The sequence below is a fragment of the Schistocerca cancellata genome, chromosome 3 (genome assembly GCF_023864275.1).
Source record: "Schistocerca cancellata isolate TAMUIC-IGC-003103 chromosome 3, iqSchCanc2.1, whole genome shotgun sequence".
Classification (NCBI taxonomy): Eukaryota; Metazoa; Arthropoda; class Insecta; order Orthoptera; family Acrididae; genus Schistocerca; species Schistocerca cancellata.
This window is the reverse complement of record NC_064628.1, coordinates 705,870,841-705,886,504: the sequence shown is the minus strand read 5'-3', so window position 1 is coordinate 705,886,504 and position 15,664 is coordinate 705,870,841. Positions and strand designations below refer to the sequence as shown.

The window sequence follows — 15,664 nt, the reverse complement described above, 5'->3', positions numbered from 1 at the left end:
CTTTAGCCAGGCAGAGTGTAATATTTTTCGTTAAGTTATGGGAATAGGAAGATCGTGAAAGGGGGTATAGCTCAGTCGTAGAGCATTCGACTGCAGATCGAGAGGTCCCCGGTTGAATCCCGGGTGCCCCCTTCATTTTTCAGTATCTCGAAAAAACAAAAGACGATTGTCGCGGTGAGTTGCAAATACATGTTTGAGATGCACTCCGCACGCCATACCGAAGGCTTTGGAGCAACATTTCAATGGGAGGATCGCAGCCAAGGGTCTTGCAGGTCATCGTCCTGCCGCCATGAGGTCGAACTGTACGAAATCCACTTGCTTGGGGGAAGAATCTTGTACACTGAATTTTATAGAATATGGTGATAGGCAAAAGTTTTCATGTACTGCTGCACGGAGAAACAAAAATTGGAGGAGCTGGGATTTGAACCCAGGACTTTCTGCATGCGAAGCAGACACTCTACCACTGAGTTACACCCCCGCCAGAGCAAGTACATCTGGGACGAGTCTCTCCTGGATACTACTGTCATTATTTCTTAGGTTTGAACGGTACAGTAAGTTTTCGAGGAACCTATTCATGACAAGACCTAAGCAGCGTCGACTCCGTGGCGCAACGGTAGCGCGTCTGACTCCAGATCAGAAGGTTGCGTGTTCAAATCACGTCGGGGTCACAATGAAATTTTCGTTTACGAAAGCCATAGGCGAGTATGTCAGTTTAATCAGATACCAAACGATTACAAAGAACGGACGAACAGAACTTGCTTGAAAAAAGCTACTAGTGTAATTTTCGCATTCTGACATTAAGGTGAAGGCGCCGACTCGCACTTTCTCCAGGCGCAAGGTGTCTAGTATTTTTGATATTTATATCGTTTAACGCTAATATATAACTGAGAGATAATGATTACACGATATTTTGCTCGATTAGACGTCTTTAGCCAGGCAGAGTGTAATATTTTTCGTTAAGTTATGGGAATAGGAAGATCGTGAAAGGGGGTATAGCTCAGTCGTAGAGCATTCGACTGCAGATCGAGAGGTCCCCGGTTGAATCCCGGGTGCCCCCTTCATTTTTCAGTATCTCGAAAAAACAAAAGACGATTGTCGCGGTGAGTTGCAAATACATGTTTGAGATGCACTCCGCACGCCATACCGAAGGCTTTGGAGCAACATTTCAATGGGAGGATCGCAGCCAAGGGTCTTGCAGGTCATCGTCCTGCCGCCATGAGGTCGAACTGTACGAAATCCACTTGCTTGGGGGAAGAATCTTGTACACTGAATTTTATAGAATATGGTGATAGGCAAAAGTTTTCATGTACTGCTGCACGGAGAAACAAAAATTGGAGGAGCTGGGATTTGAACCCAGGACTTTCTGCATGCGAAGCAGACACTCTACCACTGAGTTACACCCCCGCCAGAGCAAGTACATCTGGGACGAGTCTCTCCTGGATACTACTGTCATTATTTCTTAGGTTTGAACGGTACAGTAAGTTTTCGAGGAACCTATTCATGACAAGACCTAAGCAGCGTCGACTCCGTGGCGCAACGGTAGCGCGTCTGACTCCAGATCAGAAGGTTGCGTGTTCAAATCACGTCGGGGTCACAATGAAATTTTCGTTTACGAAAGCCATAGGCGAGTATGTCAGTTTAATCAGATACCAAACGATTACAAAGAACGGACGAACAGAACTTGCTTGAAAAAAGCTACTAGTGTAATTTTCGCATTCTGACATTAAGGTGAAGGCGCCGACTCGCACTTTCTCCAGGCGCGAGGTGTCTAGTATTTTTGATATTTATATCGTTTAACGCTAATATATAACTGAGAGATAATGATTACACGATATTTTGCTCGATTAGACGTCTTTAGCCAGGCAGAGTGTAATATTTTTCGTTAAGTTATGGGAATAGGAAGATCGTGAAAGGGGGTATAGCTCAGTCGTAGAGCATTCGACTGCAGATCGAGAGGTCCCCGGTTCAATCCCGGGTGCCCCCTTCATTTTTCAGTATCTCGAAAAAACAAAAGACGATTGTCGCGGTGAGTTGCAAATACATGTTTGAGATGCACTCCGCACGCCATACCGAAGGCTTTGGAGCAACATTTCAATGGGAGGATCGCAGCCAAGGGTCTTGCAGGTCATCGTCCTGCCGCCATGAGGTCGAACTGTACGAAATCCACTTGCTTGGGGGAAGAATCTTGTACACTGAATTTTATAGAATATGGTGATAGGCAAAAGTTTTCATGTACTGCTGCACGGAGAAACAAAAATTGGAGGAGCTGGGATTTGAACCCAGGACTTTCTGCATGCGAAGCAGACACTCTACCACTGAGTTACACCCCCGCCAGAGCAAGTACATCTGGGACGAGTCTCTCCTGGATACTACTGTCATTATTTCTTAGGTTTGAACGGTACAGTAAGTTCTCGAGGAACCTATTCATGACAAGACCTAAGCAGCGTCGACTCCGTGGCGCAACGGTAGCGCGTGTGACTCCAGATCAGAAGGTTGCGTGTTCAAATCACGTCGGGGTCACAATGAAATTTTCGTTTACGAAAGCCATAGGCGAGTATGTCAGTTTAATCAGATACCAAACGATTACAAAGAACGGACGAACAGAACTTGCTTGAAAAAAGCTACTAGTGCAATTTTCGCATTCTGACATTAAGGTGAAGGCGCCGACTCGCACTTTCTCCAGGCGCGAGGTGTCTAGTATTTTTGATATTTATATCGTTTAACGCTAATATATAACTGAGAGATAATGATTACACGATATTTTGCTCGATTAGACGTCTTTAGCCAGGCAGAGTGTAATATTTTTCGTTAAGTTATGGGAATAGGAAGATCGTGAAAGGGGGTATAGCTCAGTCGTAGAGCATTCGACTGCAGATCGAGAGGTCCCCGGTTCAATCCCGGGTGCCCCCTTCATTTTTCAGTATCTCGAAAAAACAAAAGACGATTGTCGCGGTGAGTTGCAAATACATGTTTGAGATGCACTCCGCACGCCATACCGAAGGCTTTGGAGCAACATTTCAATGGGAGGATCGCAGCCAAGGGTCTTGCAGGTCATCGTCCTGCCGCCATGAGGTCGAACTGTACGAAATCCACTTGCTTGGGGGAAGAATCTTGTACACTGAATTTTATAGAATATGGTGATAGGCAAAAGTTTTCATGTACTGCTGCACGGAGAAACAAAAATTGGAGGAGCTGGGATTTGAACCCAGGACTTTCTGCATGCGAAGCAGACACTCTACCACTGAGTTACACCCCCGCCAGAGCAAGTACATCTGGGACGAGTCTCTCCTGGATACTACTGTCATTATTTCTTAGGTTTGAACGGTACAGTAAGTTTTCGAGGAACCTATTCATGACAAGACCTAAGCAGCGTCGACTCCGTGGCGCAACGGTAGCGCGTCTGACTCCAGATCAGAAGGTTGCGTGTTCAAACCACGTCGGGGTCACAATGAAATTTTCGTTTACGAAAGCCATAGGCGAGTATGTCAGTTAAATCAGATACCAAACGATTACAAAGAACGGACGAACAGAACTTGCTTGAAAAAAGCTACTAGTGCAATTTTCGCATTCTGACATTAAGGTGAAGGCGCCGACTCGCACTTTCTCCAGGCGCGAGGTGTCTAGTATTTTTGATATTTATATCGTTTAACGCTAATATATAACTGAGAGATAATGATTACACGATATTTTGCTCGATTAGACGTCTTTAGCCAGGCAGAGTGTAATATTTTTCGTTAAGTTATGGGAATAGGAAGATCGTGAAAGGGGGTATAGCTCAGTCGTAGAGCATTCGACTGCAGATCGAGAGGTCCCCGGTTCAATCCCGGGTGCCCCCTTCATTTTTCAGAATCTCGAAAAAACAAAAGACGATTGTCGCGGTGAGTTGCAAATACATGTTTGAGATGCACTCCGCACGCCATACCGAAGGCTTTGGAGCAACATTTCAATGGGAGGATCGCAGCCAAGGGTCTTGCAGGTCATCGTCCTGCCGCCATGAGGTCGAACTGTACGAAATCCACTTGCTTGGGGGAAGAATCTTGTACACTGAATTTTATAGAATATGGTGATAGGCAAAAGTTTTCATGTACTGCTGCACGGAGAAACAAAAATTGGAGGAGCTGGGATTTGAACCCAGGACTTTCTGCATGCGAAGCAGACACTCTACCACTGAGTTACACCCCCGCCAGAGCAAGTACATCTGGGACGAGTCTCTCCTGGATACTACTGTCATTATTTCTTAGGTTTGAACGGTACAGTAAGTTTTCGAGGAACCTATTCATGACAAGACCTAAGCAGCGTCGACTCCGTGGCGCAACGGTAGCGCGTCTGACTCCAGATCAGAAGGTTGCGTGTTCAAATCACGTCGGGGTCACAATGAAATTTTCGTTTACGAAAGCCATAGGCGAGTATGTCAGTTTAATCAGATACCAAACGATTACAAAGAACGGACGAACAGAACTTGCTTGAAAAAAGCTACTAGTGCAATTTTCGCATTCTGACATTAAGGTGAAGGCGCCGACTCGCACTTTCTCCAGGCGCGAGGTGTCTAGTATTTTTGATATTTATATCGTTTAACGCTAATATATAACTGAGAGATAATGATTACACGATATTTTGCTCGATTAGACGTCTTTAGCCAGGCAGAGTGTAATATTTTTCGTTAAGTTATGGGAACAGGAAGATAGTGAAAGGGGGTATAGCTCAGTCGTAGAGCATTCGACTGCAGATCGAGAGGTCCCCGGTTCAATCCCGGGTGCCCCCTTCATTTTTCAGTATCTCGAAAAAACAAAAGACGATTGTCGCGGTGAGTTGCAAATACATGTTTGAGATGCACTCCGCACGCCATACCGAAGGCTTTGGAGCAACATTTCAATGGGAGGATCGCAGCCAAGGGTCTTGCAGGTCATCGTCCTGCCGCCATGAGGTCGAACTGTACGAAATCCACTTGCTTGGGGGAAGAATCTTGTACACTGAATTTTATAGAATATGGTGATAGGCAAAAGTTTTCATGTACTGCTGCACGGAGAAACAAAAATTGGAGGAGCTGGGATTTGAACCCAGGACTTTCTGCATGCGAAGCAGACACTCTACCACTGAGTTACACCCCCGCCAGAGCAAGTACATCTGGGACGAGTCTCTCCTGGATACTACTGTCATTATTTCTTAGGTTTGAACGGTACAGTAAGTTTTCGAGGAACCTATTCATGACAAGACCTAAGCAGCGTCGACTCCGTGGCGCAACGGTAGCGCGTCTGACTCCAGATCAGAAGGTTGCGTGTTCAAATCACGTCGGGGTCACAATGAAATTTTCGTTTACGAAAGCCATAGGCGAGTATGTCAGTTTAATCAGATACCAAACGATTACAAAGAACGGACGAACAGAACTTGCTTGAAAAAAGCTACTAGTGCAATTTTCGCATTCTGACATTAAGGTGAAGGCGCCGACTCGCACTTTCTCCAGGCGCGAGGTGTCTAGTATTTTTGATATTTATATCGTTTAACGCTAATATATAACTGAGAGATAATGATTACACGATATTTTGCTCGATTAGACGTCTTTAGCCAGGCAGAGTGTAATATTTTTCGTTAAGTTATGGGAATAGGAAGATCGTGAAAGGGGGTATAGCTCAGTCGTAGAGCATTCGACTGCAGATCGAGAGGTCCCCGGTTCAATCCCGGGTGCCCCCTTCATTTTTCAGTATCTCGAAAAAACAAAAGACGATTGTCGCGGTGAGTTGCAAATACATGTTTGAGATGCACTCCGCACGCCATACCGATGGCTTTGGAGCAACATTTCAATGGGAGGATCGCAGCCAAGGGTCTTGCAGGTCATCGTCCTGCCGCCATGAGGTCGAACTGTACGAAATCCACTTGCTTGGGGGAAGAATCTTGTACACTGAATTTTATAGAATATGGTGATAGGCAAAAGTTTTCATGTACTGCTGCACGGAGAAACAAAAATTGGAGGAGCTGGGATTTGAACCCAGGACTTTCTGCATGCGAAGCAGACACTCTACCACTGAGTTACACCCCCGCCAGAGCAAGTACATCTGGGACGAGTCTCTCCTGGATACTACTGTCATTATTTCTTAGGTTTGAACGGTACAGTAAGTTTTCGAGGAACCTATTCATGACAAGACCTAAGCAGCGTCGACTCCGTGGCGCAACGGTAGCGCGTCTGACTCCAGATCAGAAGGTTGCGTGTTCAAATCACGTCGAGGTCACAATGAAATTTTCGTTTACGAAAGCCATAGGCGAGTATGTCAGTTTAATCAGATACCAAACGATTACAAAGAACGGACGAACAGAACTTGCTTGAAAAAAGCTACTAGTGCAATTTTCGCATTCTGACATTAAGGTGAAGGCGCCGACTCGCACTTTCTCCAGGCGCGAGGTGTCTAGTATTTTTGATATTTATATCGTTTAACGCTAATATATAACTGAGAGATAATGATTACACGATATTTTGCTCGATTAGACGTCTTTAGCCAGGCAGAGTGTAATGTTTTTCGTTAAGTTATGGGAACAGGAAGATAGTGAAAGGGGGTATAGCTCAGTCGTAGAGCATTCGACTGCAGATCGAGAGGTCCCCGGTTCAATCCCGGGTGCCCCCTTCATTTTTCAGTATCTCGAAAAAACAAAAGACGATTGTCGCGGTGAGTTGCAAATACATGTTTGAGATGCACTCCGCACGCCATACCGAAGGCTTTGGAGCAACATTTCAATGGGAGGATCGCAGCCAAGGGTCTTGCAGGTCATCGTCCTGCCGCCATGAGGTCGAACTGTACGAAATCCACTTGCTTGGGGGAAGAATCTTGTACACTGAATTTTATAGAATATGGTGATAGGCAAAAGTTTTCATGTACTGCTGCACGGAGAAACAAAAATTGGAGGAGCTGGGATTTGAACCCAGGACTTTCTGCATGCGAAGCAGACACTCTACCACTGAGTTACACCCCCGCCAGAGCAAGTACATCTGGGACGAGTCTCTCCTGGATACTACTGTCATTATTTCTTAGGTTTGAACGGTACAGTAAGTTTTCGAGGAACCTATTCATGACAAGACCTAAGCAGCGTCGACTCCGTGGCGCAACGGTAGCGCGGGTCTGACTCCAGATCAGAAGGTTGCGTGTTCAAATCACGTCGGGGTCACAGTGAAATTTTCGTTTACGAAAGCCATAGGCGAGTATGTCAGTTTAATCAGATACCAAACGATTACAAAGAACGGACGAACAGAACTTGCTTGAAAAAAGCTACTAGTGCAATTTTCGCATTCTGACATTAAGGTGAAGGCGCCGACTCGCACTTTCTCCAGGCGCGAGGTGTCTAGTATTTTTGATATTTATATCGTTTAACGCTAATATATAACTGAGAGATAATGATTACACGATAAATTGCTCGATTAGACGTCTTTAGCCAGGCAGAGTGTAATATTTTTCGTTAAGTTATGGGAATAGGAAGAACGTGAAAGGGGGTATAGCTCAGTCGTAGAGCATTCGACTGCAGATCGAGAGGTCCCCGGTTCAATCCCGGGTGCCCCCTTCATTTTTCAGTATCTCGAAAAAACAAAAGACGATTGTCGCGGTGAGTTGCAAATACATGTTTGAGATGCACTCCGCACGCCATACCGAAGGCTATGGAGCAACATTTCAATGGGAGGATCGCAGCCAAGGGTCTTGCAGGTCATCGTCCTGCCGCCATGAGGTCGAACTGTACGAAATCCACTTGCTTGGGGGAAGAATCTTGTACACTGAATTTTATAGAATATGGTGATAGGCAAAAGTTTTCATGTACTGCTGCACGGAGAAACAAAAATTGGAGGAGCTGGGATTTGAACCCAGGACTTTCTGCATGCGAAGCAGACACTCTACCACTGAGTTACACCCCCGCCAGAGCAAGTACATCTGGGACGAGTCTCTCCTGGATACTACTGTCATTATTTCTTAGGTTTGAACGGTACAGTAAGTTTTCGAGGAACCTATTCATGACAAGACCTAAGCAGCGTCGACTCCGTGGCGCAACGGTAGCGCGTCTGACTCCAGATCAGAAGGTTGCGTGTTCAAATCACGTCGGGGTCACAATGAAATTTTCGTTTACGAAAGCCATAGGCGAGTATGTCAGTTTAATCAGATACCAAACGATTACAAAGAACGGACGAACAGAACTTGCTTGAAAAAAGCTACTAGTGCAATTTTCGCATTCTGACATTAAGGTGAAGGCGCCGACTCGCACTTTCTCCAGGCGCGAGGTGTCTAGTATTTTTGATATTTATATCGTTTAACGCTAATATATAACTGAGAGATAATGATTACACGATATTTTGCTCGATTAGACGTCTTTAGCCAGGCAGAGTGTAATATTTTTCGTTAAGTTATGGGAATAGGAAGATCGTGAAAGGGGGTATAGCTCAGTCGTAGAGCATTCGACTGCAGATCGAGAGGTCCCCGGGTCAATCCCGGGTGCCCCCTTCATTTTTCAGTATCTCGAAAAAACAAAAGACGATTGTCGCGGTGAGTTGCAAATACATGTTTGAGATGCACTCCGCACGCCATACCGAAGGCTTTGGAGCAACATTTCAATGGGAGGATCGCAGCCAAGGGTCTTGCAGGTCATCGTCCTGCCGCCATGAGGTCGAACTGTACGAAATCCACTTGCTTGGGGGAAGAATCTTGTACACTGAATTTTATAGAATATGGTGATAGGCAAAAGTTTTCATGTACTGCTGCACGGAGAAACAAAAATTGGAGGAGCTGGGATTTGAACCCAGGACTTTGTGCATGCGAAGCAGACACTCTACCACTGAGTTACACCCCCGCCAGAGCAAGTACATCTGGGACGAGTCTCTCCTGGATACTACTGTCATTATTTCTTAGGTTTGAACGGTACAGTAAGTTTTCGAGGAACCTATTCATGACAAGACCTAAGCAGCGTCGACTCCGTGGCGCAACGGTAGCGCGTCTGACTCCAGATCAGAAGGTTGCGTGTTCAAATCACGTCGGGGTCACAATGAAATTTTCGTTTACGAAAGCCATAGGCGAGTATGTCAGTTTAATCAGATACCAAACGATTACAAAGAACGGACGAACAGAACTTGCTTGAAAAAAGCTACTAGTGCAATTTTCGCATTCTGACATTAAGGTGAAGGCGCCGACTCGCACTTTCTCCAGGCGCGAGGTGTCTAGTATTTTTGATATTTATATCGTTTAACGCTAATATATAACTGAGAGATAATGATTACACGATATTTTGCTCGATTAGACGTCTTTAGCCAGGCAGAGTGTAATATTTTTCGTTAAGTTATGGGAATAGGAAGATCGTGAAAGGGGGTATAGCTCAGTCGTAGAGCATTCGACTGCAGATCGAGAGGTCCCCGGTTCAATCCCGGGTGCCCCCTTCATTTTTCAGTATCTCGAAAAAACAAAAGACGATTGTCGCGGTGAGTTGCAAATACATGTTTGAGATGCACTCCGCACGCCATACCGAAGGCTTTGGAGCAACATTTCAATGGGAGGATCGCAGCCAAGGGTCTTGCAGGTCATCGTCCTGCCGCCATGAGGTCGAACTGTACGAAATCCACTTGCTTGGGGGAAGAATCTTGTACACTGAATTTTATAGAATATGGTGATAGGCAAAAGTTTTCATGTACTGCTGCACGGAGAAACAAAAATTGGAGGAGCTGGGATTTGAACCCAGGACTTTGTGCATGCGAAGCAGACACTCTACCACTGAGTTACACCCCCGCCAGAGCAAGTACATCTGGGACGAGTCTCTCCTGGATACTACTGTCATTATTTCTTAGGTTTGAACGGTACAGTAAGTTTTCGAGGAACCTATTCATGACAAGACCTAAGCAACGTCGACTCCGTGGCGCAACGGTAGCGCGTCTGACTCCAGATCAGAAGGTTGCGTGTTCAAATCACGTCGGGGGCACAATGAAATTTTCGTTTACGAAAGCCATAGGCGAGTATGTCGGTTTAATCAGATACCAAACGATTACAAAGAACGGACGAACAGAACTTGCTTGAAAAAAGCTACTAGTGCAATTTTCGCATTCTGACATTAAGGTGAAGGCGCCGACTCGCACTTTCTCCAGGCGCGAGGTGTCTAGTATTTTTGATATTTATATCGTTTAACGCTAATATATAACTGAGAGATAATGATTACACGATATTTTGCTCGATTAGACGTCTTTAGCCAGGCAGAGTGTAATATTTTTCGTTAAGTTATGGGAATAGGAAGATCGTGAAAGGGGGTATAGCTCAGTCGTAGAGCATTCGACTGCAGATCGAGAGGACCCCGGTTCAATCCCGGGTGCCCCCTTCATTTTTCAGTATCTCGAAAAAACAAAAGACGATTGTCGCGGTGAGTTGCAAATACATGTTTGAGATGCACTCCGCACGCCATACCGAAGGCTTTGGAGCAACATTTCAATGGGAGGATCGCAGCCAAGGGTCTTGCAGGTCATCGTCCTGCCGCCATGAGGTCGAACTGTACGAAATCCACTTGCTTGGGGGAAGAATCTTGTACACTGAATTTTATAGAATATGGTGATAGGCAAAAGTTTTCATGTACTGCTGCACGGAGAAACAAAAATTGGAGGAGCTGGGATTTGAACCCAGGACTTTCTGCATGCGAAGCAGACACTCTACCACTGAGTTACACCCCCGCCAGAGCAAGTACATCTGGGACGAGTCTCTCCTGGATACTACTGTCATTATTTCTTAGGTTTGAACGGTACAGTAAGTTTTCGAGGAACCTATTCATGACAAGACCTAAGCAGCGTCGACTCCGTGGCGCAACGGTAGCGCGTCTGACTCCAGATCAGAAGGTTGCGTGTTCAAATCACGTCGGGGTCACAATGAAATTTTCGTTTACGAAAGCCATAGGCGAGTATGTCAGTTTAATCAGATACCAAACGATTACAAAGAACGGACGAACAGAACTTGCTTGAAAAAAGCTACTAGTGCAATTTTCGCATTCTGACATTAAGGTGAAGGCGCCGACTCGCACTTTCTCCAGGCGCGAGGTGTCTAGTATTTTTGATATTTATATCGTTTAACGCTAATATATAACTGAGAGATAATGATTACACGATATTTTGCTCGGTTAGACGTCTTTAGCCAGGCAGAGTGTAATATTTTTCGTTAAGTTATGGGAATAGGAAGATCGTGAAAGGGGGTATAGCTCAGTCGTAGAGCATTCGACTGCAGATCGAGAGGTCCCCGGTTCAATCCCGGGTGCCCCCTTCATTTTTCAGTATCTCGAAAAAACAAAAGACGATTGTCGCGGTGAGTTGCAAATACATGTTTGAGATGCACTCCGCACGCCATACCGAAGGCTTTGGAGCAACATTTCAATGGGAGGATCGCAGCCAAGGGTCTTGCAGGTCATCGTCCTGCCGCCATGAGGTCGAACTGTACGAAATCCACTTGCTTGGGGGAAGAATCTTGTACACTGAATTTTATAGAATATGGTGATAGGCAAAAGTTTTCATGTACTGCTGCACGGAGAAACAAAAATTGGAGGAGCTGGGATTTGAACCCAGGACTTTCTGCATGCGAAGCAGACACTCTACCACTGAGTTACACCCCCGCCAGAGCAAGTACATCTGGGACGAGTCTCTCCTGGATACTACTGTCATTATTTCTTAGGTTTGAACGGTACAGTAAGTTTTCGAGGAACCTATTCATGACAAGACCTAAGCAGCGTCGACTCCGTGGCGCAACGGTAGCGCGTCTGACTCCAGATCAGAAGGTTGCGTGTTCAAATCACGTCGGGGTCACAATGAAATTTTCGTTTACGAAAGCCATAGGCGAGTATGTCAGTTTAATCAGATACCAAACGATTACAAAGAACGGACGAACAGAACTTGCTTGAAAAAAGCTACTAGTGCAATTTTCGCATTCTGACATTAAGGTGAAGGCGCCGACTCGCACTTTCTCCAGGCGCGAGGTGTCTAGTATTTTTGATATTTATATCGTTTAACGCTAATATATAACTGAGAGATAATGATTACACGATATTTTGCTCGATTAGACGTCTTTAGCCAGGCAGAGTGTAATATTTTTCGTTAAGTTATGGGAATAGGAAGATCGTGAAAGGGGGTATAGCTCAGTCGTAGAGCATTCGACTGCAGATCGAGAGGTCCCCGGTTCAATCCCGGGTGCCCCCTTCACTTTTCAGTATCTCGAAAAAACAAAAGTCGATTGTCGCGGTGAGTTGCAAATACATGTTTGAGATGCACTCCGCACGCCATACCGAAGGCTTTGGAGCAACATTTCAATGGGAGGATCGCAGCCAAGGGTCTTGCAGGTCATCGTCCTGCCGCCATGAGGTCGAACTGTACGAAATCCACTTGCTTGGGGGAAGAATCTTGTACACTGAATTTTATAGAATATGGTGATAGGCAAAAGTTTTCATGTACTGCTGCACGGAGAAACAAAAGTTGGAGGAGCTGGGATTTGAACCCAGGACTTTCTGCATGCGAAGCAGACACTCTACCACTGAGTTACACCCCCGCCAGAGCAAGTACATCTGGGACGAGTCTCTCCTGGATACTACTGTCATTATTTCTTAGGTTTGAACGGTACAGTAAGTTTTCGAGGAACCTATTCATGACAAGACCTAAGCAGCGTCGACTCCGTGGCGCAACGGTAGCGCGTCTGACTCCAGATCAGAAGGTTGCGTGTTCAAATCACGTCGGGGTCACAATGAAATTTTCGTTTACGAAAGCCATAGGCGAGTATGTCAGTTTAATCAGATACCAAACGATTACAAAGAACGGACGAACAGAACTTGCTTGAAAAAAGCTACTAGTGCAATTTTCGCATTCTGACATTAAGGTGAAGGCGCCGACTCGCACTTTCTCCAGGCGCGAGGTGTCTAGTATTTTTGATATTTATATCGTTTAACGCTAATATATAACTGAGAGATAATGATTACACGATATTTTGCTCGATTAGACGTCTTTAGCCAGGCAGAGTGTAATATTTTTCGTTAAGTTATGGGAATAGGAAGATCGTGAAAGGGGGTATAGCTCAGTCGTAGAGCATTCGACTGCAGATCGAGAGGTCCCCGGTTCAATCCCGGGTGCCCCCTTCATTTTTCAGTATCTCGAAAAAACAAAAGACGATTGTCGCGGTGAGTTGCAAATACATGTTTGAGATGCACTCCGCACGCCATACCGAAGGCTTTGGAGCAACATTTCAATGGGAGGATCGCAGCCAAGGGTCTTGCAGGTCATCGTCCTGCCGCCATGAGGTCGAACTGTACGAAATCCACTTGCTTGGGGGAAGAATCTTGTACACTGAATTTTATAGAATATGGTGATAGGCAAAAGTTTTCATGTACTGCTGCACGGAGAAACAAAAATTGGAGGAGCTGGGATTTGAACCCAGGACTTTGTGCATGCGAAGCAGACACTCTACCACTGAGTTACACCCCCGCCAGAGCAAGTACATCTGGGACGAGTCTCTCCTGGATACTACTGTCATTATTTCTTAGGTTTGAACGGTACAGTAAGTTTTCGAGGAACCTATTCATGACAAGACCTAAGCAGCGTCGACTCCGTGGCGCAACGGTAGCGCGTCTGACTCCAGATCAGAAGGTTGCGTGTTCAAATCACGTCGGGGTCACAATGAAATTTTCGTTTACGAAAGCCATAGGCGAGTATGTCAGTTTAATCAGATACCAAACGATTACAAAGAACGGACGAACAGAACTTGCTTGAAAAAAGCTACTAGTGCAATTTTCGCATTCTGACATTAAGGTGAAGGCGCCGACTCGCATTTTCTCCAGGCGCGAGGTGTCTAGTATTTTTGATATTTATATCGTTTAACGCTAATATATAACTGAGAGATAATGATTACACGATATTTTGCTCGATTAGAGGTCTTTAGCCAGGCAGAGTGTAATATTTTTCGTTAAGTTATGGGAATAGGAAGATCGTGAAAGGGGGTATAGCTCAGTCGTAGAGCATTCGACTGCAGATCGAGAGGTCCCCGGTTCAATCCCGGGTGCCCCCTTCATTTTTCAGTATCTCGAAAAAACAAAAGACGATTGTCGCGGTGAGTTGCAAATACATGTTTGAGATGCACTCCGCACGCCATACCGAAGGCTTTGGAGCAACATTTCAATGGGAGGATCGCAGCTAAGGGTCTTGCAGGTCATCGTCCTGCCGCCATGAGGTCGAACTGTACGAAATCCACTTGCTTGGGGGAAGAATCTTGTACACTGAATTTTATAGAATATGGTGATAGGCAAAAGTTTTCATGTACTGCTGCACGGAGAAACAAAAATTGGAGGAGCTGGGATTTGAACCCAGGACTTTCTGCATGCGAAGCAGACACTCTACCACTGAGTTACACCCCCGCCAGAGCAAGTACATCTGGGACGAGTCTCTCCTGGATACTACTGTCATTATTTCTTAGGTTTGAACGGTACAGTAAGTTTTCGAGGAACCTATTCATGACAAGACCTAAGCAGCGTCGACTCCGTGGCGCAACGGTAGCGCGTCTGACTCCAGATCAGAAGGTTGCGTGTTCAAATCACGTCGGGGTCACAATGAAATTTTCGTTTACGAAAGCCATAGGCGAGTATGTCAGTTTAATCAGATACCAAACGATTACAAAGAACGGACGAACAGAACTTGCTTGAAAAAAGCTACTAGTGCAATTTTCGCATTCTGACATTAAGGTGAAGGCGCCGACTCGCATTTTCTCCAGGCGCGAGGTGTCTAGTATTTTTGATATTTATATCGTTTAACGCTAATATATAACTGAGAGATAATGATTACACGATATTTTGCTCGATTAGACGTCTTTAGCCAGGCAGAGTGTAATATTTTTCGTTAAGTTATGGGAATAGGAAGATCGTGAAAGGGGGTATAGCTCAGTCGTAGAGCATTCGACTGCAGTTCGAGAGGTCCCCGGTTCAATCCCGGGTGCCCCCTTCATTTTTCAGTATCTCGAAAAAACAAAAGACGATTGTCGCGGTGAGTTGCAAATACATGTTTGAGATGCACTCCGCACGCCATACCGAAGGCTTTGGAGCAACATTTCAATGGGAGGATCGCAGCCAAGGGTCTTGCAGGTCATCGTCCTGCCGCCATGAGGTCGAACTGTACGAAATCCACTTGCTTGGGGGAAGAATCTTGTACACTGAATTTTATAGAATATGGTGATAGGCAAAAGTTTTCATGTACTGCTGCACGGAGAAACAAAAATTGGAGGAGCTGGGATTTGAACCCAGGACTTTCTGCATGCGAAGCAGACACTCTACCACTGAGTTACACCCCCGCCAGAGCAAGTACATCTGGGACGAGTCTCTCCTGGATACTACTGTCATTATTTCTTAGGTTTGAACGGTACAGTAAGTTTTCGAGGAACCTATTCATGACAAGACCTAAGCAGCGTCGACTCCGTGGCGCAACGGTAGCGCGTCTGACTCCAGATCAGAAGGTTGCGTGTTCAAATCACGTCGGGGTCACAATGAAATTTTCGTTTACGAAAGCCATAGGCGAGTATGTCAGTTTAATCAGATACCAAACGATTACAAAGAACGGACGAACAGAACTTGCTTGAAAAAAGCTACTAGTGCAATTTTCGCATTCTGACATTAAGGTGAAGGCGCCGACTCGCACTTTCTCCAGGCGCGAGGTGTCTAG

At 45.5% G+C, this 15,664-nt stretch overlaps 51 non-coding genes across 51 annotated transcripts; 34 read left to right on the top strand and 17 right to left on the bottom strand.

Annotated features, from left to right (window-relative positions):
• The first annotated feature begins 60 nt into the window (after window positions 1–60).
• On the top strand, window positions 61–132 carry Trnac-gca (transfer RNA cysteine (anticodon GCA)). Its single transcript has one exon. It is a non-coding gene; the product is annotated as a tRNA-Cys (tRNA).
• Window positions 133–406: 274 nt separating this feature from the next.
• Trnaa-cgc (transfer RNA alanine (anticodon CGC)) lies at window positions 407–478 on the bottom strand. The gene has a single exon. It is a non-coding gene; the product is annotated as a tRNA-Ala (tRNA).
• A 118-nt stretch (window positions 479–596) lies between these two features.
• Window positions 597–668, top strand: Trnaw-cca (transfer RNA tryptophan (anticodon CCA)). The gene has a single exon. It is a non-coding gene; the product is annotated as a tRNA-Trp (tRNA).
• A 318-nt stretch (window positions 669–986) lies between these two features.
• Trnac-gca (transfer RNA cysteine (anticodon GCA)) lies at window positions 987–1,058 on the top strand. Its single transcript has one exon. It is a non-coding gene; the product is annotated as a tRNA-Cys (tRNA).
• Window positions 1,059–1,332: 274 nt separating this feature from the next.
• Window positions 1,333–1,404, bottom strand: Trnaa-cgc (transfer RNA alanine (anticodon CGC)). Its single transcript has one exon. It is a non-coding gene; the product is annotated as a tRNA-Ala (tRNA).
• A 118-nt stretch (window positions 1,405–1,522) lies between these two features.
• On the top strand, window positions 1,523–1,594 carry Trnaw-cca (transfer RNA tryptophan (anticodon CCA)). The gene has a single exon. It is a non-coding gene; the product is annotated as a tRNA-Trp (tRNA).
• Window positions 1,595–1,912: 318 nt separating this feature from the next.
• On the top strand, window positions 1,913–1,984 carry Trnac-gca (transfer RNA cysteine (anticodon GCA)). Its single transcript has one exon. It is a non-coding gene; the product is annotated as a tRNA-Cys (tRNA).
• Window positions 1,985–2,258: 274 nt separating this feature from the next.
• Trnaa-cgc (transfer RNA alanine (anticodon CGC)) lies at window positions 2,259–2,330 on the bottom strand. Its single transcript has one exon. It is a non-coding gene; the product is annotated as a tRNA-Ala (tRNA).
• A 118-nt stretch (window positions 2,331–2,448) lies between these two features.
• Trnaw-cca (transfer RNA tryptophan (anticodon CCA)) lies at window positions 2,449–2,520 on the top strand. Its single transcript has one exon. It is a non-coding gene; the product is annotated as a tRNA-Trp (tRNA).
• A 318-nt stretch (window positions 2,521–2,838) lies between these two features.
• Window positions 2,839–2,910, top strand: Trnac-gca (transfer RNA cysteine (anticodon GCA)). Its single transcript has one exon. It is a non-coding gene; the product is annotated as a tRNA-Cys (tRNA).
• Window positions 2,911–3,184: 274 nt separating this feature from the next.
• On the bottom strand, window positions 3,185–3,256 carry Trnaa-cgc (transfer RNA alanine (anticodon CGC)). Its single transcript has one exon. It is a non-coding gene; the product is annotated as a tRNA-Ala (tRNA).
• A 118-nt stretch (window positions 3,257–3,374) lies between these two features.
• Window positions 3,375–3,446, top strand: Trnaw-cca (transfer RNA tryptophan (anticodon CCA)). Its single transcript has one exon. It is a non-coding gene; the product is annotated as a tRNA-Trp (tRNA).
• Window positions 3,447–3,764: 318 nt separating this feature from the next.
• On the top strand, window positions 3,765–3,836 carry Trnac-gca (transfer RNA cysteine (anticodon GCA)). Its single transcript has one exon. It is a non-coding gene; the product is annotated as a tRNA-Cys (tRNA).
• A 274-nt stretch (window positions 3,837–4,110) lies between these two features.
• Trnaa-cgc (transfer RNA alanine (anticodon CGC)) lies at window positions 4,111–4,182 on the bottom strand. The gene has a single exon. It is a non-coding gene; the product is annotated as a tRNA-Ala (tRNA).
• A 118-nt stretch (window positions 4,183–4,300) lies between these two features.
• On the top strand, window positions 4,301–4,372 carry Trnaw-cca (transfer RNA tryptophan (anticodon CCA)). The gene has a single exon. It is a non-coding gene; the product is annotated as a tRNA-Trp (tRNA).
• Window positions 4,373–4,690: 318 nt separating this feature from the next.
• Window positions 4,691–4,762, top strand: Trnac-gca (transfer RNA cysteine (anticodon GCA)). Its single transcript has one exon. It is a non-coding gene; the product is annotated as a tRNA-Cys (tRNA).
• Window positions 4,763–5,036: 274 nt separating this feature from the next.
• On the bottom strand, window positions 5,037–5,108 carry Trnaa-cgc (transfer RNA alanine (anticodon CGC)). Its single transcript has one exon. It is a non-coding gene; the product is annotated as a tRNA-Ala (tRNA).
• A 118-nt stretch (window positions 5,109–5,226) lies between these two features.
• Window positions 5,227–5,298, top strand: Trnaw-cca (transfer RNA tryptophan (anticodon CCA)). The gene has a single exon. It is a non-coding gene; the product is annotated as a tRNA-Trp (tRNA).
• Window positions 5,299–5,616: 318 nt separating this feature from the next.
• Trnac-gca (transfer RNA cysteine (anticodon GCA)) lies at window positions 5,617–5,688 on the top strand. Its single transcript has one exon. It is a non-coding gene; the product is annotated as a tRNA-Cys (tRNA).
• Window positions 5,689–5,962: 274 nt separating this feature from the next.
• Trnaa-cgc (transfer RNA alanine (anticodon CGC)) lies at window positions 5,963–6,034 on the bottom strand. Its single transcript has one exon. It is a non-coding gene; the product is annotated as a tRNA-Ala (tRNA).
• Window positions 6,035–6,152: 118 nt separating this feature from the next.
• Trnaw-cca (transfer RNA tryptophan (anticodon CCA)) lies at window positions 6,153–6,224 on the top strand. The gene has a single exon. It is a non-coding gene; the product is annotated as a tRNA-Trp (tRNA).
• A 318-nt stretch (window positions 6,225–6,542) lies between these two features.
• Window positions 6,543–6,614, top strand: Trnac-gca (transfer RNA cysteine (anticodon GCA)). Its single transcript has one exon. It is a non-coding gene; the product is annotated as a tRNA-Cys (tRNA).
• Window positions 6,615–6,888: 274 nt separating this feature from the next.
• Trnaa-cgc (transfer RNA alanine (anticodon CGC)) lies at window positions 6,889–6,960 on the bottom strand. The gene has a single exon. It is a non-coding gene; the product is annotated as a tRNA-Ala (tRNA).
• Window positions 6,961–7,078: 118 nt separating this feature from the next.
• On the top strand, window positions 7,079–7,152 carry Trnaw-cca (transfer RNA tryptophan (anticodon CCA)). The gene has a single exon. It is a non-coding gene; the product is annotated as a tRNA-Trp (tRNA).
• A 318-nt stretch (window positions 7,153–7,470) lies between these two features.
• On the top strand, window positions 7,471–7,542 carry Trnac-gca (transfer RNA cysteine (anticodon GCA)). The gene has a single exon. It is a non-coding gene; the product is annotated as a tRNA-Cys (tRNA).
• Window positions 7,543–7,816: 274 nt separating this feature from the next.
• Window positions 7,817–7,888, bottom strand: Trnaa-cgc (transfer RNA alanine (anticodon CGC)). Its single transcript has one exon. It is a non-coding gene; the product is annotated as a tRNA-Ala (tRNA).
• Window positions 7,889–8,006: 118 nt separating this feature from the next.
• On the top strand, window positions 8,007–8,078 carry Trnaw-cca (transfer RNA tryptophan (anticodon CCA)). Its single transcript has one exon. It is a non-coding gene; the product is annotated as a tRNA-Trp (tRNA).
• A 318-nt stretch (window positions 8,079–8,396) lies between these two features.
• Window positions 8,397–8,468, top strand: Trnac-gca (transfer RNA cysteine (anticodon GCA)). Its single transcript has one exon. It is a non-coding gene; the product is annotated as a tRNA-Cys (tRNA).
• A 274-nt stretch (window positions 8,469–8,742) lies between these two features.
• On the bottom strand, window positions 8,743–8,814 carry Trnaa-cgc (transfer RNA alanine (anticodon CGC)). The gene has a single exon. It is a non-coding gene; the product is annotated as a tRNA-Ala (tRNA).
• Window positions 8,815–8,932: 118 nt separating this feature from the next.
• Window positions 8,933–9,004, top strand: Trnaw-cca (transfer RNA tryptophan (anticodon CCA)). The gene has a single exon. It is a non-coding gene; the product is annotated as a tRNA-Trp (tRNA).
• Window positions 9,005–9,322: 318 nt separating this feature from the next.
• Window positions 9,323–9,394, top strand: Trnac-gca (transfer RNA cysteine (anticodon GCA)). The gene has a single exon. It is a non-coding gene; the product is annotated as a tRNA-Cys (tRNA).
• A 274-nt stretch (window positions 9,395–9,668) lies between these two features.
• Window positions 9,669–9,740, bottom strand: Trnaa-cgc (transfer RNA alanine (anticodon CGC)). The gene has a single exon. It is a non-coding gene; the product is annotated as a tRNA-Ala (tRNA).
• Window positions 9,741–9,858: 118 nt separating this feature from the next.
• Trnaw-cca (transfer RNA tryptophan (anticodon CCA)) lies at window positions 9,859–9,930 on the top strand. Its single transcript has one exon. It is a non-coding gene; the product is annotated as a tRNA-Trp (tRNA).
• A 318-nt stretch (window positions 9,931–10,248) lies between these two features.
• On the top strand, window positions 10,249–10,320 carry Trnac-gca (transfer RNA cysteine (anticodon GCA)). Its single transcript has one exon. It is a non-coding gene; the product is annotated as a tRNA-Cys (tRNA).
• A 274-nt stretch (window positions 10,321–10,594) lies between these two features.
• Window positions 10,595–10,666, bottom strand: Trnaa-cgc (transfer RNA alanine (anticodon CGC)). Its single transcript has one exon. It is a non-coding gene; the product is annotated as a tRNA-Ala (tRNA).
• A 118-nt stretch (window positions 10,667–10,784) lies between these two features.
• On the top strand, window positions 10,785–10,856 carry Trnaw-cca (transfer RNA tryptophan (anticodon CCA)). The gene has a single exon. It is a non-coding gene; the product is annotated as a tRNA-Trp (tRNA).
• Window positions 10,857–11,174: 318 nt separating this feature from the next.
• Window positions 11,175–11,246, top strand: Trnac-gca (transfer RNA cysteine (anticodon GCA)). The gene has a single exon. It is a non-coding gene; the product is annotated as a tRNA-Cys (tRNA).
• A 274-nt stretch (window positions 11,247–11,520) lies between these two features.
• On the bottom strand, window positions 11,521–11,592 carry Trnaa-cgc (transfer RNA alanine (anticodon CGC)). The gene has a single exon. It is a non-coding gene; the product is annotated as a tRNA-Ala (tRNA).
• Window positions 11,593–11,710: 118 nt separating this feature from the next.
• On the top strand, window positions 11,711–11,782 carry Trnaw-cca (transfer RNA tryptophan (anticodon CCA)). The gene has a single exon. It is a non-coding gene; the product is annotated as a tRNA-Trp (tRNA).
• Window positions 11,783–12,100: 318 nt separating this feature from the next.
• On the top strand, window positions 12,101–12,172 carry Trnac-gca (transfer RNA cysteine (anticodon GCA)). The gene has a single exon. It is a non-coding gene; the product is annotated as a tRNA-Cys (tRNA).
• A 274-nt stretch (window positions 12,173–12,446) lies between these two features.
• Trnaa-cgc (transfer RNA alanine (anticodon CGC)) lies at window positions 12,447–12,518 on the bottom strand. The gene has a single exon. It is a non-coding gene; the product is annotated as a tRNA-Ala (tRNA).
• Window positions 12,519–12,636: 118 nt separating this feature from the next.
• Window positions 12,637–12,708, top strand: Trnaw-cca (transfer RNA tryptophan (anticodon CCA)). Its single transcript has one exon. It is a non-coding gene; the product is annotated as a tRNA-Trp (tRNA).
• Window positions 12,709–13,026: 318 nt separating this feature from the next.
• On the top strand, window positions 13,027–13,098 carry Trnac-gca (transfer RNA cysteine (anticodon GCA)). The gene has a single exon. It is a non-coding gene; the product is annotated as a tRNA-Cys (tRNA).
• Window positions 13,099–13,372: 274 nt separating this feature from the next.
• Trnaa-cgc (transfer RNA alanine (anticodon CGC)) lies at window positions 13,373–13,444 on the bottom strand. Its single transcript has one exon. It is a non-coding gene; the product is annotated as a tRNA-Ala (tRNA).
• A 118-nt stretch (window positions 13,445–13,562) lies between these two features.
• Trnaw-cca (transfer RNA tryptophan (anticodon CCA)) lies at window positions 13,563–13,634 on the top strand. Its single transcript has one exon. It is a non-coding gene; the product is annotated as a tRNA-Trp (tRNA).
• A 318-nt stretch (window positions 13,635–13,952) lies between these two features.
• Window positions 13,953–14,024, top strand: Trnac-gca (transfer RNA cysteine (anticodon GCA)). The gene has a single exon. It is a non-coding gene; the product is annotated as a tRNA-Cys (tRNA).
• A 274-nt stretch (window positions 14,025–14,298) lies between these two features.
• On the bottom strand, window positions 14,299–14,370 carry Trnaa-cgc (transfer RNA alanine (anticodon CGC)). The gene has a single exon. It is a non-coding gene; the product is annotated as a tRNA-Ala (tRNA).
• A 118-nt stretch (window positions 14,371–14,488) lies between these two features.
• Window positions 14,489–14,560, top strand: Trnaw-cca (transfer RNA tryptophan (anticodon CCA)). Its single transcript has one exon. It is a non-coding gene; the product is annotated as a tRNA-Trp (tRNA).
• Window positions 14,561–14,878: 318 nt separating this feature from the next.
• On the top strand, window positions 14,879–14,950 carry Trnac-gca (transfer RNA cysteine (anticodon GCA)). Its single transcript has one exon. It is a non-coding gene; the product is annotated as a tRNA-Cys (tRNA).
• A 274-nt stretch (window positions 14,951–15,224) lies between these two features.
• Window positions 15,225–15,296, bottom strand: Trnaa-cgc (transfer RNA alanine (anticodon CGC)). Its single transcript has one exon. It is a non-coding gene; the product is annotated as a tRNA-Ala (tRNA).
• A 118-nt stretch (window positions 15,297–15,414) lies between these two features.
• On the top strand, window positions 15,415–15,486 carry Trnaw-cca (transfer RNA tryptophan (anticodon CCA)). The gene has a single exon. It is a non-coding gene; the product is annotated as a tRNA-Trp (tRNA).
• The last annotated feature ends 178 nt before the right edge of the window (window positions 15,487–15,664 follow it).